The sequence below is a fragment of the Panthera tigris genome, chromosome D3 (assembly GCF_018350195.1).
Source record: "Panthera tigris isolate Pti1 chromosome D3, P.tigris_Pti1_mat1.1, whole genome shotgun sequence".
NCBI lineage: Eukaryota > Metazoa > Chordata > Mammalia > Carnivora > Felidae > Panthera > Panthera tigris.
Window position 1 is genome coordinate 75,449,199 of NC_056671.1, and position 14,318 is coordinate 75,463,516.

Below are 14,318 nucleotides of genomic sequence, written 5' to 3' on the forward strand. Positions count from 1 at the left end.
AAAAGGTAAGGTCTGGGGCAGTATTTACTCTCCCACGGCAGCCTGTGTGACCAAGAGAATGAATGAGAAGACTACAGATAAGGTTAATCAACACAACATGTTCATTGCTTCATAGGGACACCAGTTACAATTGTATTAAACCCTGAGAATGTTTTTTGATAAAGAGAAAAATCATGTGGTGTTTTTCATTGTTGAATTCCCTCAGAAAATCAGGCCTTTCCAGATGATGGTTTGACATTCTCTGTAAACACAATTAGTCTGGGGTTCCTGCCGCATGGTAGTAAAGATGCCTTCACAAAAGCAGGAGGGAGATTAAATGATTACATTAGCAGAGCAAATATATGTATGATAAAGTTTTATGAGCTCTTCTTCCAAGAAAAGGGCTCTGTAAAAACAATATTGTATTATCCTTGTTCCAAGGCTCAGGGAAATGTAGCCTCCCTTATTTATCTTGGCAGTTTGTGATCAAATTTATCTATTCATCCCTTTTTTTTTTTTCAAGAAAATTCAAACCAAACATCATCATGTTATTAATATTATTTAGTGTTGCATCTTTAAATATCTTATTTTATATCATACATCCTTCTCTTCGAGGTGTTAACTCAAATTTTCTCTCAATATACAGCCAGAACTTATAGCAGCAAAGCAAACATTAAAATACTAATGTAATATCATTTCTTGCTGAGATTACGAGATTTCCTTCTTTGTGGGATTTTAACAGTCATTTCATTGACTCTCAGGAAATGGGCTGAAAGCTGACAGATGGGCCACATGATGCTCTGGGCATTATGGTTACCTTCTCCAACCCTTAGGGTAAAACCAGAGCTTCTGTCCACGTGATCTGGTAGTCCTTGCAGCCAGAGGTTTAGTCCTAGACAGATCACAGGTCACATCATCCTGTTCTCATTATAAATCCAAACTAATGTAATACTAACTAACTTTTTACATTAGGTAAAGGGAAAAGTGTACCTATGTCACCAGTGGGTGAAAAGGAAATTATGGAAGCCATATATTAGTATAGGTCACCACTGGTCTTCCAGTTAGTTGAAGAAAACATCCCAAAGTGAAAGTTTTTGTTGTTTGTTTTGTTCTGCTGAGTGACAAGACAGAGCCTAAAGGATTGGGAAAAGGGTTATTCTAGGTCTTCCAGAATTTTGTCCCAATAATTGATAGGGAAGTAACAGCCAGAATGTCATTGCTCTTCCTTTCTAAAAGGTGTGAGGTATTTCCCAAAGGCTCATCGTATTACAACATCATGGAAATCCTGCTTAACTCTATTTGTTTCCTTCTGCTGCATAACAAAAGACTCTCAAACTTAATGGCTTAAAACAACAATTAACATTTATTATCTCACAGAGTTACTTTGGGTCAGGAGTTCTGACATGGCTTAGAAGGGTGGTTCTGGCTTAGAGTCTCTCATGAGGTCAGATGACAGCTGGCATTACAGTCATCTGAAGGCTTGACTGGTGCTGGAGGATCTGCTTCCAAAACGGTGCGTTCTCATGAGTGGCAAGTCAGTACCAGCTGTGGGTGAGGCACCTCAGTTCTTCACCACCTGGATGTCCCCCATAGGGCTGCTCGAGTTCTCCATGACATGGCAGCCAGCTTTCCCCAGAGTCAATGACCCTCGAGAAAACAAGGCAGAAGCTAGATATCTTTTATGACCTAGCTTCAGGGGTCACATTCCATCATTTCTGCAAAATCCTATTGCTTATACAGGTCCACATATGTGGGCAGGAACTATAGAAAATTGTTAATACCAAGAGGTAAGAATCATTGGTAGCCATTGTGGAAGTTGGCCATCATATTAATTTGTCTGCGTTTTCAGCCTATCTTTAACCCACTGTGGCAGTATTTTCTCCAAACCTTGTTTTGTGGTTTTCCTCAAGATGTTAACAAACATTCGGCAAAAACCACCACCTACTCCCCCCTTCTCCCCCACGACGCATACATACCACCACTGCTACCAACATCAACCTCTCATGGTCAATAGAAACATGGCAAACTACATTTTGGAGATTCATAATTCACTTGACATAAAAACTCTGGAAAGCACTTTAGTAAGTAGATGTGTTCGGATTTCATTCAGTATTTCTTAAACTCATTTGACCTTGAATTCTCCTTCATAGAATGCATATTAATGTCTCCCCAAACACTACGCTCAGAAAGACATATTTTAAGAAATGTCTGTCTGCAGTTGTTTCAAATTAGGGCTAATCTGTCTTTAAGTTTGCCTAGTCAATCTCCTAGGAAGTTTCTATGGCTCTGATGTTTGTGGGGATTACATTGAGGTGTGGGGGGTTCTGCCTTGGTCACCACTCACTTTTCCTCTTCAACAATTCCAATTTCAATATTAATTGTTCTCTAGAGTTGACTTCCTAACAATCATAAGACTTCAGGCAAAGTCATCCAAAAAAGAGTTGGGGGTCATCCTACCACCAATTTTGTATTAGAAGTGTTTCTTTCTTGGTTGTCATATTAAGTTGCATTTCTTCTTTTTAAAAAATATATATATAATTTATTGTCAAGTTAGCTAACATACAGTGTATACAGTGCACTCTTGGGTATTTCTTCTTAATAAAGAAAGGAGGGGTGCCTGTGTGGCTCAATCTGTTGGACATCTGGGCTCTGTGCTGGCAGTGCAGAGCCTGCTTGGGATTTTCTCTGTATTCTTTCTCTCCTCTTCTCTCTCCCTGTCTCTCTGCCCCTTCCCTGCTCAGAATACATAAACATTAAAAAAAGAAAGAAAGAAAGAAAGAAAGAGAGAGAAAGAAAGAGAGAGAAAGAAAGAAAGGACAACATAGCATTAGCAAACTTCCTCTAGTATCTGGAGTTTTAGGGAAGCAGAACAGCATCATGGTCAAGTACACAGGTTCTGAGTGCCTTAGTTCACACCCCTGCTGCACCATACAGGACATGAGTAAGCTTGGATAAGTCTCTTTAACTTTTTAAAAACTTAAAGACTTTATTTTTACAGAAGTTTTAGGTTCACGGCAAAATTGAGAGGAAGGTACAGAGATTTCCCACATACCTCCTGCCCCCAACATGCATAACCTCCCCCATATCAATATCCCACATGAGAGCGGTACATTTATCACAACTGATGACCCTTTTGACACAGCATAATTTGACACATCATAATCACCCAAGGTCTATAGTTTACCACAGGATTTACTCTTGGGTGATACTCATTCTATGGAAATTCATCATTATCATATTATACAGAGTATTTTCACAGTCCTAAAAGTCATCTGTGCTCCCCCTATTCTTTCCCTCCTTCCTCCTCACCACCCCTAGCAACCAATGGTCTTCATACCATGTCCATGGTTTTGCCTTTTCCAGGATGCCACATAGTTGGAATCATACTGTAGTTTTAACTTTTTTATGGCTCAGTTTCTTTAATTGCAAAATGAGAATGAGGATAAAACTTACCTCAGAGTAATTTGTGGGGACTAAATGATATGAATCCCATAAAGCCCTCAGTACTGGTACATGCCCAGTAAGCATGAGTTCTTGCTGTAAAGAAGGTAGTTCACTTGAAAAGCTGGTGGTTCTACATTCCCTACAAAGGACTTCCTATCTCTGAGTTGCTGGAATAATAGGGAAGCAGGTGGGAAAGAGTCTTGATTAGAAAAGAATGTAGGGGAAGCTAAGAGATGGAAAAAGAGCTCAGCTAAGGTCAGGAGGCAGGAGTGAGTCCACGGAAGGGATGGCCATTCCAAGGGATGGAAGGGTTATGAAGGGTGCCCCCAGGACCCAGATTTCCAGCAGTTTAGTGTCTTTGTCATTACAAAGGAATAGTGCAGCTTAGCTAGTGAATTGTAGAGTTAAAAGGTATGTCACAGATTAGGCAATTGGAAGACTCCCTTTGTAGCTAAAAGAAAGAACTGGAGAGGGTAAGCATACTGCCAAGACCCCAAACCTTGTCAGTCGTGAAGCCAGGCTCCTGGCACTGGCTTTGAGCTCCTTTCAACTTATGTGAATCTTCATGATCTGTTGTGAAGACAAAATTTTCCTGATAGTACAGCCTCCAAAGCATTCTCTCGAATTGATACTAATGTGCTATATCTACAAATCCATATTCTAACAAGTATCATGGGCCAGCTATGTCACAATAATTGGTTATTAGGACAGATATCTAGAGGATGTGATTAGAGCCTCAAAGTTGCCAAACCATGAAGGAAACCTGGTTCTATGTGCTGTAATGCTGACATTAGTTTTTGTTGTTGTTCTCAAATAAACTTTTTTGAGGTATAATTTACAGGCAATAAAATACAGATTGTAATCGTACAGTTTGGTGGGTATAGAAAAGTGTATACATCCAAATGACCATCACCTCAGTCAAGAACTGGAACATTTCCATCACCTGAGAAAGTTCCCTTTGCAGTAAATCACCTTCTCCCTGCATCACACACCCCCACCCCTGCCCCCAGGCCCAGCAAACACACATATGATCTAACAGTAGACTTTAGTCAACTGAAGTTGGAATAATTCTGACTCAGTGGCTAGTACTGTCCTGGTGCCCAGGAGTGAAAGGGCAGAGAGCGGGGCCTCTGTGACTCTGTGATCTACTTTGGAGACTGGCCTGGGAAACAGATGAGTTGCAGTGGTCTCTCATATGTCAATTAGGGCCAGAATGGCAATGGAATGAGATGGTTTGACAAGTCTGGAGATGACTATAGGCCGATAAGGTCAGGGAAATCTTGCAGGTGTGAAGGACATCTCTGGAAGATGGCGGTGTGTGGGTGGTTTGGCGTGAGAAGGAAGGAATGGTGAGGAGGACAGGCAGCTGAGCAAGTGACAGCGTTGTGGGGTGGAGGGGCTGACCTCCAACATGTGCAGCCCTTTCACAGACCCAAGGAGAATGCCCTGCTGGAGGAGGCTGTGGGATTCCTGTTGAGCAGCTGCGAAGGACCAGTGAAATCTGGGATAACAGGATCAGATTGTTTCCATAATTATTGCATAATATAGCGTATGTTGCATTAACATACATTATTTACTAAATAAATGCAGGTTTTAAAAAATGTCCGACTATGAGCCTGCTGCCCTTTGCTTTTGAAAATGGCCTTGGTGCCTCTCAGTTCCTTGGCCAGCTCTCCTGGGCTTTGGGGAGCCCCAGAGTGTGAACATTTGCCAAGCCTCTAATGACAAGGCCCCATTAGAGTGCATGGCTGGGTTCCTGGAACCACCGGTTAGATGCAGAAATGGAGCTGGAGAATTAGCTTGATGCATGTTCTGCCAAGGAGGGACATGCATTCCCAGTGGTGGCGGCTCCCTGGAGGGTGAGGCAGATGGGAAGGATGTGTCTAGGTCATTAAAGCAGCGCCACAACCAGCAGGCAGGCTCTGAACACCACTCCAACCTACTCCAGTTCTGGGAAGTTTAGGAATCCCTGTGGCCACCGGGGCTTGCGCTGTCAGTAGCAAGGGACATTACGAAATGAAGAAAAGGAGGAGCAGGGGGGTGAGGCGTGTGAAGTCATGGACAGAATTGACTACCTAGCCTATGACAGGCACCGGGAATGGAGGGGAGAATCAGACACTGTCCCTGCCCTCAGTGAGGGGGGTGGAAGACAAATGGGGCCAGTTAATATCTTACGATTGGTATAAAGTGATAGAGCCCTGTTATGGGTTGAATTGTGTCCCCTTCAAATTCATATGTCCTAACTCCCCATACCTCGGAAACGTGACCTTATCAGGAGAAAGTCTTCACAGAGGTAATCAAGCTAACATGTCCTTTAGGGTGGTGCCTGATCTAATTCGTCTGTTTCCTTATGAGAGGGGAGATTTGGACACAGAGGAACAGAAGATGATGTCAAGGCACAAAACGATGGCCATCCACAAGCCAAGGGGAGAGGCCAGGAACAGCCCTCAGAAGGACTCTTCCCTGCCAACACCCAGATTTCAGACTTCTGGCTTCCAGAACTTTGAGACAGTAAATTCCTGTTGTTTAAGCCACCCAGCCATGCAGCCCTAGGAAACTTAATGCAGGCCCTACTGGAGGACACTGCAGGGTTCTCTGGAGCAGAACGAGGTGTCAAAGAAATTGCCGGCACCAAGGAACATCTAGGCTGAGACCCGAATGACAAAGGAGATATCCAGTGGGGAAGAGAAGGGGCAGACTTGTGTCTGGCCCTGCAGGGTGGATGGGCTCACCAGCCTATAAACAAGGCGTGATGGCTAATTGCCTGTCATCAGTAATCAGTTTGACATGGAGCCAGCAAACCTCCGAAGTCAGGTTGGGGGTGAGGGAATTGGCTGGGGACTTTGGATTTCCGTTCATCAATGTCCAATCAGCAGGGAAGCTTTCTGAATGGAAACAAGCCAAAATATTTGCCCATAAAATTCCTTTCTGGACCATGTTAAATTGGAGATCCAGTAAAGAAGATGGGGCATTGGTTAAACAAAGGTAGCAGCTGAGATTTTTCTCCATTAAAATGCACAAAAAATGAAGCATCTTGGGATGCTGGAAGGATAATACTTGCTTTGCAAATGGGTAGAAAGAGAAGACTTTTAAAACTAAGAGTTTGGGCCTGCAGTTTTGTTTCTTGGGAAGGTCACATGAGGATGAGCAATGAACTTTCTCAGGGCCAATTCCTGGACAGCAGATCCTGTTTTATCGTTCAGAGAAAGGCAGGGTCTATTCTCCAACATTTTGTAGGCTGTCGAGAAGGGGAATAAATCTGAGACCGCCTTTAAATACTGGGTTTCAATTGCTTTCTTTCTTCCCTGGGCAGATATACGGGCTTGAGGTATGATTTAGTGCCCGAGCCCAAGGGACTGGTCTGCTTCTGCAAGATGGAGGCAGGGCTTTCCAATTATTTTTGTGTTTTCTGCCGAGGACGAGTCTCCATTCTCAGTAAAGAGACATTCAGGGCTGGGGATTCTTTCCTCAGGAGAAAAAGTGAGAGACCACAGTTACTGTTGGCCCCTACCACTCCTAGTGTGGGGACAGGGCCTATGTAAGGATGATGATGATGATGATGATATAAGAAGAAGAAGGAGAAGAAGGAGGAGGAAGAGGAGGAGGAAGAGGAGGAGGCAAATTGCTATTGCACTTGAAGGAGGAAGTCTTTGTTCTAATTAATTAAGCAGGTAACTAGGATCTAAGAGTTGATTATATTACTGGAAGCATAGGGCTTCCTGCTGTAACTGGACAGTAGGATCTTCCACTTGGCTCCCCAGTCTGAACTTACCCCCAGCCACAGTCACCTGAAAGAGAGGCATCCTCCCTCAAGGGAGGATTTGGGCAGGAAGGGGAGGAGGGCAGCATGTTCCAGATGAAGCCAGGGAGGTCTAGGTGAGAACTAGCAAGACATAACTGTGTTCCACGCAGGGACCCGGCTCCTGCCAAGCATGACCCATTGGATCTGTCTGGTTCTCCTTGATCTCATTGAGCAAATTAGCCACTCTTCCTCTGGCTGGAGCAGCACATGATGGGGTGGGGAAAGGACCTGGAGACGTTTGTTCCAATACTGTTCTTTTCTGTGTCTCTTTAATAACTATAATAGTTGAGAATGCCTCCTATGTACCAGGTATTCTGATCAGGATGTTATGTACTTTGTTAATTTCAGATGGGTTTACTTTCTGACAGGGGACTAGAAGCTGTGATCTTGCCAAGTCCTCTCCACAGTCACGGGCCTCCCTATGCCAAGCTTTGGGAAAGCTTTGCGCTAGTGATTGGCTCAAGGATGGGGACTGATTCAAGTTAGACACAGTCCTGGGAATTTCATTGGAACGTACTCTTTCTCAGAACTAGCAGCTAAGTTGTAGGCAGAGATTGCTAACTGTGTGGGTAGTGTAAGCCTGGGGAGCTTGTAGGCGCCCTTGTGGAAAGGTCCAGCCTGGGACAAGAGCCAGGGCTGAGAAAGAAAATCAGAGAAGTCCTTCTGACTTTGTTTAAGCACTTGGATCCCATGCTACAGCCTGAGCTAGATGTTCTTCAGACTTCCAAATCAAGTGAGGCTATAGGTCTTACCTCCTTTTCTAGCTGGATTTCTGTTGCATATAATCAGAAATGTCTCAGCTAATGCATCTATGGATCTTTCCAAAGAAATAAACCATTGCAGACAGTTTATTGTGAAACTAAAGTAGAAAAAACACACCTAGTGAGATATAAGGGTTCTCTGAGCCTCTGTAACCAAAAATAGCTCCCCCGCCACCACCTCCAGGCTGAACCTGAGTCCCTGAAGATACCGCTATATTTACTCTTTTTAATTTAAGATTAAATGCCTTAGTTAACTGTAAGAGTGGTACCTGAAGGTATCAGCAGCTATGAATATCTTTGTTTGAGTTCATCGGTCTGGCTTTGGTCACTTATTCGGGGCGTGGAGAAGGAAGCCTTGAAAGGAGAGGGTGTGCTGAAGGCATTTTGTTACATGAGGAGGGGCTAGGGAAGGTCTAGGTTATGTGGTTGGGGTGACTAGGGAGAGTACAGAATACAAGAGGCATTGAAGACATAGGAAGAGCTGATGATGGAAAATACCAAAGGTTTTCTTGGTAGAGATGTCACAGGAAGTATAGCAAAGACGAATTCTTCCTGAGTCCTGGCTTTGCAATGGGCCACCCTAGCCTTAGACAGTACTGGAATAGACGCCACACAATACGTAATACTGAGAAAGACTGGGGGTGTGACCTGGGTCAGGCTCCAATGGGATTGTGGGTGTGGGTGCCATGGGTGGCTGGGAGATGAGCGTGGTCTGTGCAGGGCACTGGTGTGGCAATGGGTGTTGGTAGGCATACTTGGGGGAATGGATGTGGTCTGAGATAGGCCCTGTGTGTGTGTCTGTGCATGTGTGTGAGTGTGTGTAGTGCTGGTGGGGCTAGAATCAGGAGGGGGCTTGTCTTGGCGGACAGGCAGCTGTCTGCTAAGGGGCACTTCCAGTTGTAATCGAGAAATGGCAGTGCACTATCTCTCCCAGAGTGAGATGATAGTAATTAATTGTTCATTGATCTCTGCAGGTCAGCTAGAGGTCAGGGAAGTTACTCCAGTGGCCTTCCAGTTTGCCAGGCAGCCGGGAGCCGCGGTTGAGACCTCAGTGGGAACCGTCCTGTGCCCTAAACCCTGACGAAAGGTGACAGGATAATTATGGTAACCTTAATGTCTGTTACTACAAATAATACACAAGTGAGCCATTCAGGAAAACCATGCCAGCACCATCTAAGACTTGGGGAGGAGGAGGAGAAGGAGGAGGGGGAGGAGGAGGAGGAGGAGGAGGAGGGAGAGGGGGAGGAGGCGGAGGAGGGGAAATGTGTCTGACAGTGGATATTTTTCAGCATGGAGCAGAACCCTGCAGTATGATCGTTGTTACGGTCACTATCAAAAGCTCAAGTAAGTGTCCATCTGGGTATGAGGCTGTGCCTCATAGATCTCATTGCTGATCTATATAGGTGATTGCAGCCTGAGACAGAACTCTCACGCAATCTGAAGGGCACACACACAGTGAGTGGGAAAAATAAGACTAGATCAGGCCCCAGCTCTTCTGCAAAGGCTTCTCCCATCTGCCACATTCTCCTATTCTCTGATATTCTCCAGCACATGATAAGGGCATGAGTTTTCATCTATGCAATGTCTTCATTCAACAAATATTGATAGAACCCCTCTTTTGTGCCAAGCTCATGTTATGTGTATATTCCTGCAGAGCTTATAACGGTCCCAAGCTATCATTCTTGTCTATGTCTTCCCTCCCCAATGAGACCGTAAGCTTTTGGAAGGCTGGAACCATGTTGGATATCTTAAACAACAGCCATTTATTGAGCATTATATTGTGCTAGGCACATGGCACATCCATAATGCATCCATAATAGAGTCCACAATGCTTAACACAAGGGCCACACATGTACCAGTTCCTTAATAAATACTGACTAATGAAAAAATATGAAACCTGATTGTTGCATTGATCATGGGGGTAGTGAAGGGTGGGGCGGGGGTGCTATGGTGGTTCACTCCTTTCTCCAAGATGAAATTCAACTCATTATCCTTTCTAGTTTATCTGCACTTGGCTATGGGGTGAGATTATTCACAAAGTCTGCAACTGTGTGAATTTTCTTCATGAAATATACTATCTTTGAGTTATGTTTGAGCTCATAGAACCATCTTGTCTGCAGTTCAGAGGCACAACATTTTAACTCAGAGGAGAGCGAATGGTTCAATGGAATAGTGTCCAGTTTCTTTCCAAATGTTAAGTTTTCTTTCTGTGCACCTGAACTTCTCTATTGGGCAGAGTTGGACGTGGCTGCCTTTTGCAGCTTTCAGATGCAATATAGCTCTCTCACTGCAACAACGCTTCATCCCATCCATGCTTCCACTCTAGGGTCACCAACCATCACCCAATTCAAAGGATGCCTTTGGAACACAGTGTGGTGAAATCTGCTCTTTTTCAAGCTAAGACCCCAGGCTCCAGGGGTTTCCTCCCACCTCTTTGGCTGTTTTTTTCAGTCTCCTTCATGGGCTCCCTCAGTGATCTTCCATCTGACCTATGTGCACATAGCAATGGCTGCCTGTACATCCTATTTCCAGACAGATGTCCCTCCCCAGTGCCTATTCCTTTGGACTTCTTGGACAGAAATCTCCACCTGAATGTCCCATAGGCACCCCAAGTTCAGTAAATAAAAATTGAATGCATTAGCCACATCTATTTTCCTATTCTCATCTCCAAATCTGCTTCATTTAATGAACGGGATCTTCATCCATGTTACCCAATCTAGAAGCCTGGGAGTCATCCTGAGCCTCTACTTTCCCTCACTCCTCACCCCCAGTTGCTCCCCAGGCCTTGTGATAAACATCTCCTGAGTTATCTTCTGTATCACTATTATATTTTTCACCTGCAGGGCCACTAACAGAATTTAGTCCTCACCTTCCTTGTAGGTCATTGAAATGGCCATTTACATCATCTCATTTCCTTCCTGGTGGCCCACTTTCCATCCATGTTCACCCTAACATTAAAGATTTTGTAAGAAAAGCAGATTACGGGTCTGCCCTCTTTAAAGTTGGCCAGAGTTTTCTGTTTCTTCTAGAAGGTCAAGAAACCTGTGATAATCTGCTGCCCCAAACACTGTCATTCCACATGTGACAGCCACTTTGAATGCTTGGCTCCACACTATCTCACCTCCATAGGGAGCTGGTTTCGCTTAGAGGTCCACCCTCCCCACTTAAATGTGAGCTTCCTCCAGGGGAAGGATTTGCTTTGTTCACTGGCTTTTTTTCTCTTAGCCCCAGTGCGTGGCACATCACAGGGGGCTCAGCAATTTGCAGAAAGAAACTAGTTCTGACTGTCTTTTCCAGAATGTGTTCTACTTCTCAGATTGTGCCTTTTAAAGCCATCTAAAATGTGGCAAAAGTTAATTTTGCATTTGGTTTCTTCATGCCCAAGCAAGTGAGAACTTTCTTATCCTGGTATTTATCTATTTATCTATGATATATATACCCTAAACTCTTTAAAATGATTTTCCAAAATGTAGAGTTTTGAAGGCCGAAGGGCTGGACAGAAATCATGTCCTCTCCAAAATGTCCCTTCCTCTCCCAGGTATCAGGCTCTTTTTAAAATTAGCTTCTGAATATGAACGACCCAGCTCTTTAAAGTTTAATGTCCCAGCCATTTTAATTGTTTCTTTCAAAGTACAAAAGAGCAGCTGGGCCACCACATCGGCACTAATCACTTGCCAACTTTCCTTTTTACAAAAACAGCTAAGCTCTTTCTGAGATTTAAAATCACTCCATCTGAGACCCCGGCTTGGCACCTACCTTTGCACTCACATAAAAGGAGCCTCATTTCTGCTTTTAAGAAATGTGTTGCAGAAGCAATTTTTGATTTTTTTCTTAAAAAAATATAGTAAAGTATAATACAATTTTTAGTTATTCTTTTTCTTCTCTTGCCCTTCTCTACTTGAATTGTCCTGAGACAGTGTTGCCAGATAAAATACAGAACACTCATTAAATTCGAATGTCAGATAAACAAAAAACACTCCCTTAGAATGCCTATGTCTCATGCAATATTTAGGATATATTTATATTAAAAATTAGTTGTTGTTTATTTGAAATTCAAGTTTACTGATGCCCTGTGCTTTTATTCGCTAAATCCGTCAACTCTAGCCTGGAAGCTTCCTGTTTCTACCAAATGGATAATGCTAACTTACATAATGAACAGTATTCCTAAAATAAATAAGTAAATAAAATAAAACTAACATTGGGTCTGGAGATATCTCATCACGCACACACACGCCCACAAGCTCGCTCATCCCTGATAAACAATTCCTTTCTTGCCATCAATCTAGTAGGATAAATGAATGCAATTTCTGGAATCCTAAACAGTCTTTTATCAATGAACTACGCGCACGTCCTGAAAACGTACATGTTTTTAGGAGACTCGGGACCCAAAGGGAAAAAACGGCACAGTCCCTGTCCTGGGGTCACCGTCTAGCTTTGGTGCAGCAAGAAAAGAAAATGATTTATCTTAGTTGCGGCTTAGTACTTAGATGAGTCCTGAAGAGGGTGGCAGCCAAGGGACAGAGCAAGAGGAGCCGGTCAAAGGGCGGGGGCGGGAAGAGGTGTGCATTCCCTTTGTGAACCGCAGGACGCCCCCTCCACCCTGCCCCTCCCTCCCGGACTCCGGATCGCTGGCGGGGCGGAGTCAGTGCCTGTCAGAGGCACGCCCCCTGGGGCACTATTTGGCCTTGGGTCTGAAATTGATTCTTTCTGGATTTCAGGGCAGCAGCAGCAGGCAAGAGCCCCTGCTGTCACTTCCAAGACTTTTATAGACTCTGACAGCAAAGGAAAGCTCCCTGTCTTTTGTCTTCTGTTTGTGTTCGGCCTCTAATCCACGTGGGGAATAACATGAAGGGGCCTGAAGGGGGAGGGGGTGTTGTTCCCTGGGCTGTGTGCAGACAGCGCGATCCTAGGAGGAAACTGTGAGGTCCCCTTGCCCCCAGGCCATCCTTTTTGATTTACACAGTCTCTCTGGGATCTCCTTTGGAGGAAAAGCTCTCTGGGCCCACCACCTGAGATCACCCAGGGTGTGCATGGGGTCACGGGTTGGGAGACCCAGAGAATTCCAGGGCAAGGGTGCTGCTCCCAGCCGCCCCCCTCCCCCCAGGCACTGCTAGCCTGTTGGGGGAAATGAGTAAGACAGGCAAGTGCAGAATCAGAGTTACAGATGTTAGTGCCTGTGGCTTCAGAGCAGGGCTGATGCCTCAGGCGTCTTCGGAGGACAAGAGGAGTTAAGATTTGGAAGGAAAGCTACGAACCAGATGGGAGCCAGTATGGTGCCCTGGAAGGCGGAGGCAGAGGAAATGGAAGAAGTCCTATGCATGGCCAAGAGCAGTTGGGGTTCCCGAGTGTGTGTTTCGGAGCGTCTTCCACTTCAGTCTCAATGGCCCCGGATGCAGGAAACTGAGGGGCAGCTGTGGTTGAGGGCTCCTGAACCTTGGGTGAATCGCATCACTAGGAGGGCTTGTTGACCTGCACGTTACTGGCCCACCGCCCAGAGGTTCTGATGCAGCGGGTCTGGGGTGGGGCCAGGCATCTGCATTTCCATCAGGTTCCCAGGGAGGCTGGGGCTGGATGCTGCCCCAGCTTCCTGGCACTGGCTGTTTCCCAGACTCCTATTGGGCATAGAAGGTAAGATTGGTGAATTGCCTATTTTCATTTTGTTTTGCTTGGCAGGAGGGGTGGAGGACGAAGATGGTTTTCCTGGTTTCTTTCTCCCATTGGCTCAATCTTTGGAACTTCTCTTATTTCTTGGGTGCTACACCTACCCTCTCATCCTCACCGCCACCATTGGCGTCCCCTCTCCCAATTCACAGATACCCACGAGGATCTAGCAGGTCTAAATCATTCACAGTAGCCTGCTCTGCTCAGCATCCCTCCAGTGAAGGTACTACTGGCAGATGAGAGTGCCCGATTTGGACAGTTTCTTAATGAAGCCTGAGGCTTAAATAGGTTCTTCCTGACTCCCTCCCTCCGCCCCCCCCCCCGCCCCCCAATCCCTTGGAATGACTTGGAATCACTGGAGTCCAAATAGAAAGAGCAAGGGAAGAGTTCACTTAGGTTTGGGACTTCAGACCTGTCATCGTCTACAGATGGTCCCAGTATAACAGGCAGGTGCTAGGACTGAGAAGAGGAGTCATGCAGTGGGGTCTCCCCACGGAGGGGCAGGGGGGTGTGGAGCATCCAGCTCTAGGCCCTGGGAGGTGCTTGTGTTGTTGACTGGTGAACACATTAATAAGGGCCCTTTTTATTGATGTTTCAACTGCATAGCCTTTGCGGCTTCTTCTAATTTTTCTTTTTCTTTTCTTTTTTTTTTTTTTTGGCCATGGTTGTAA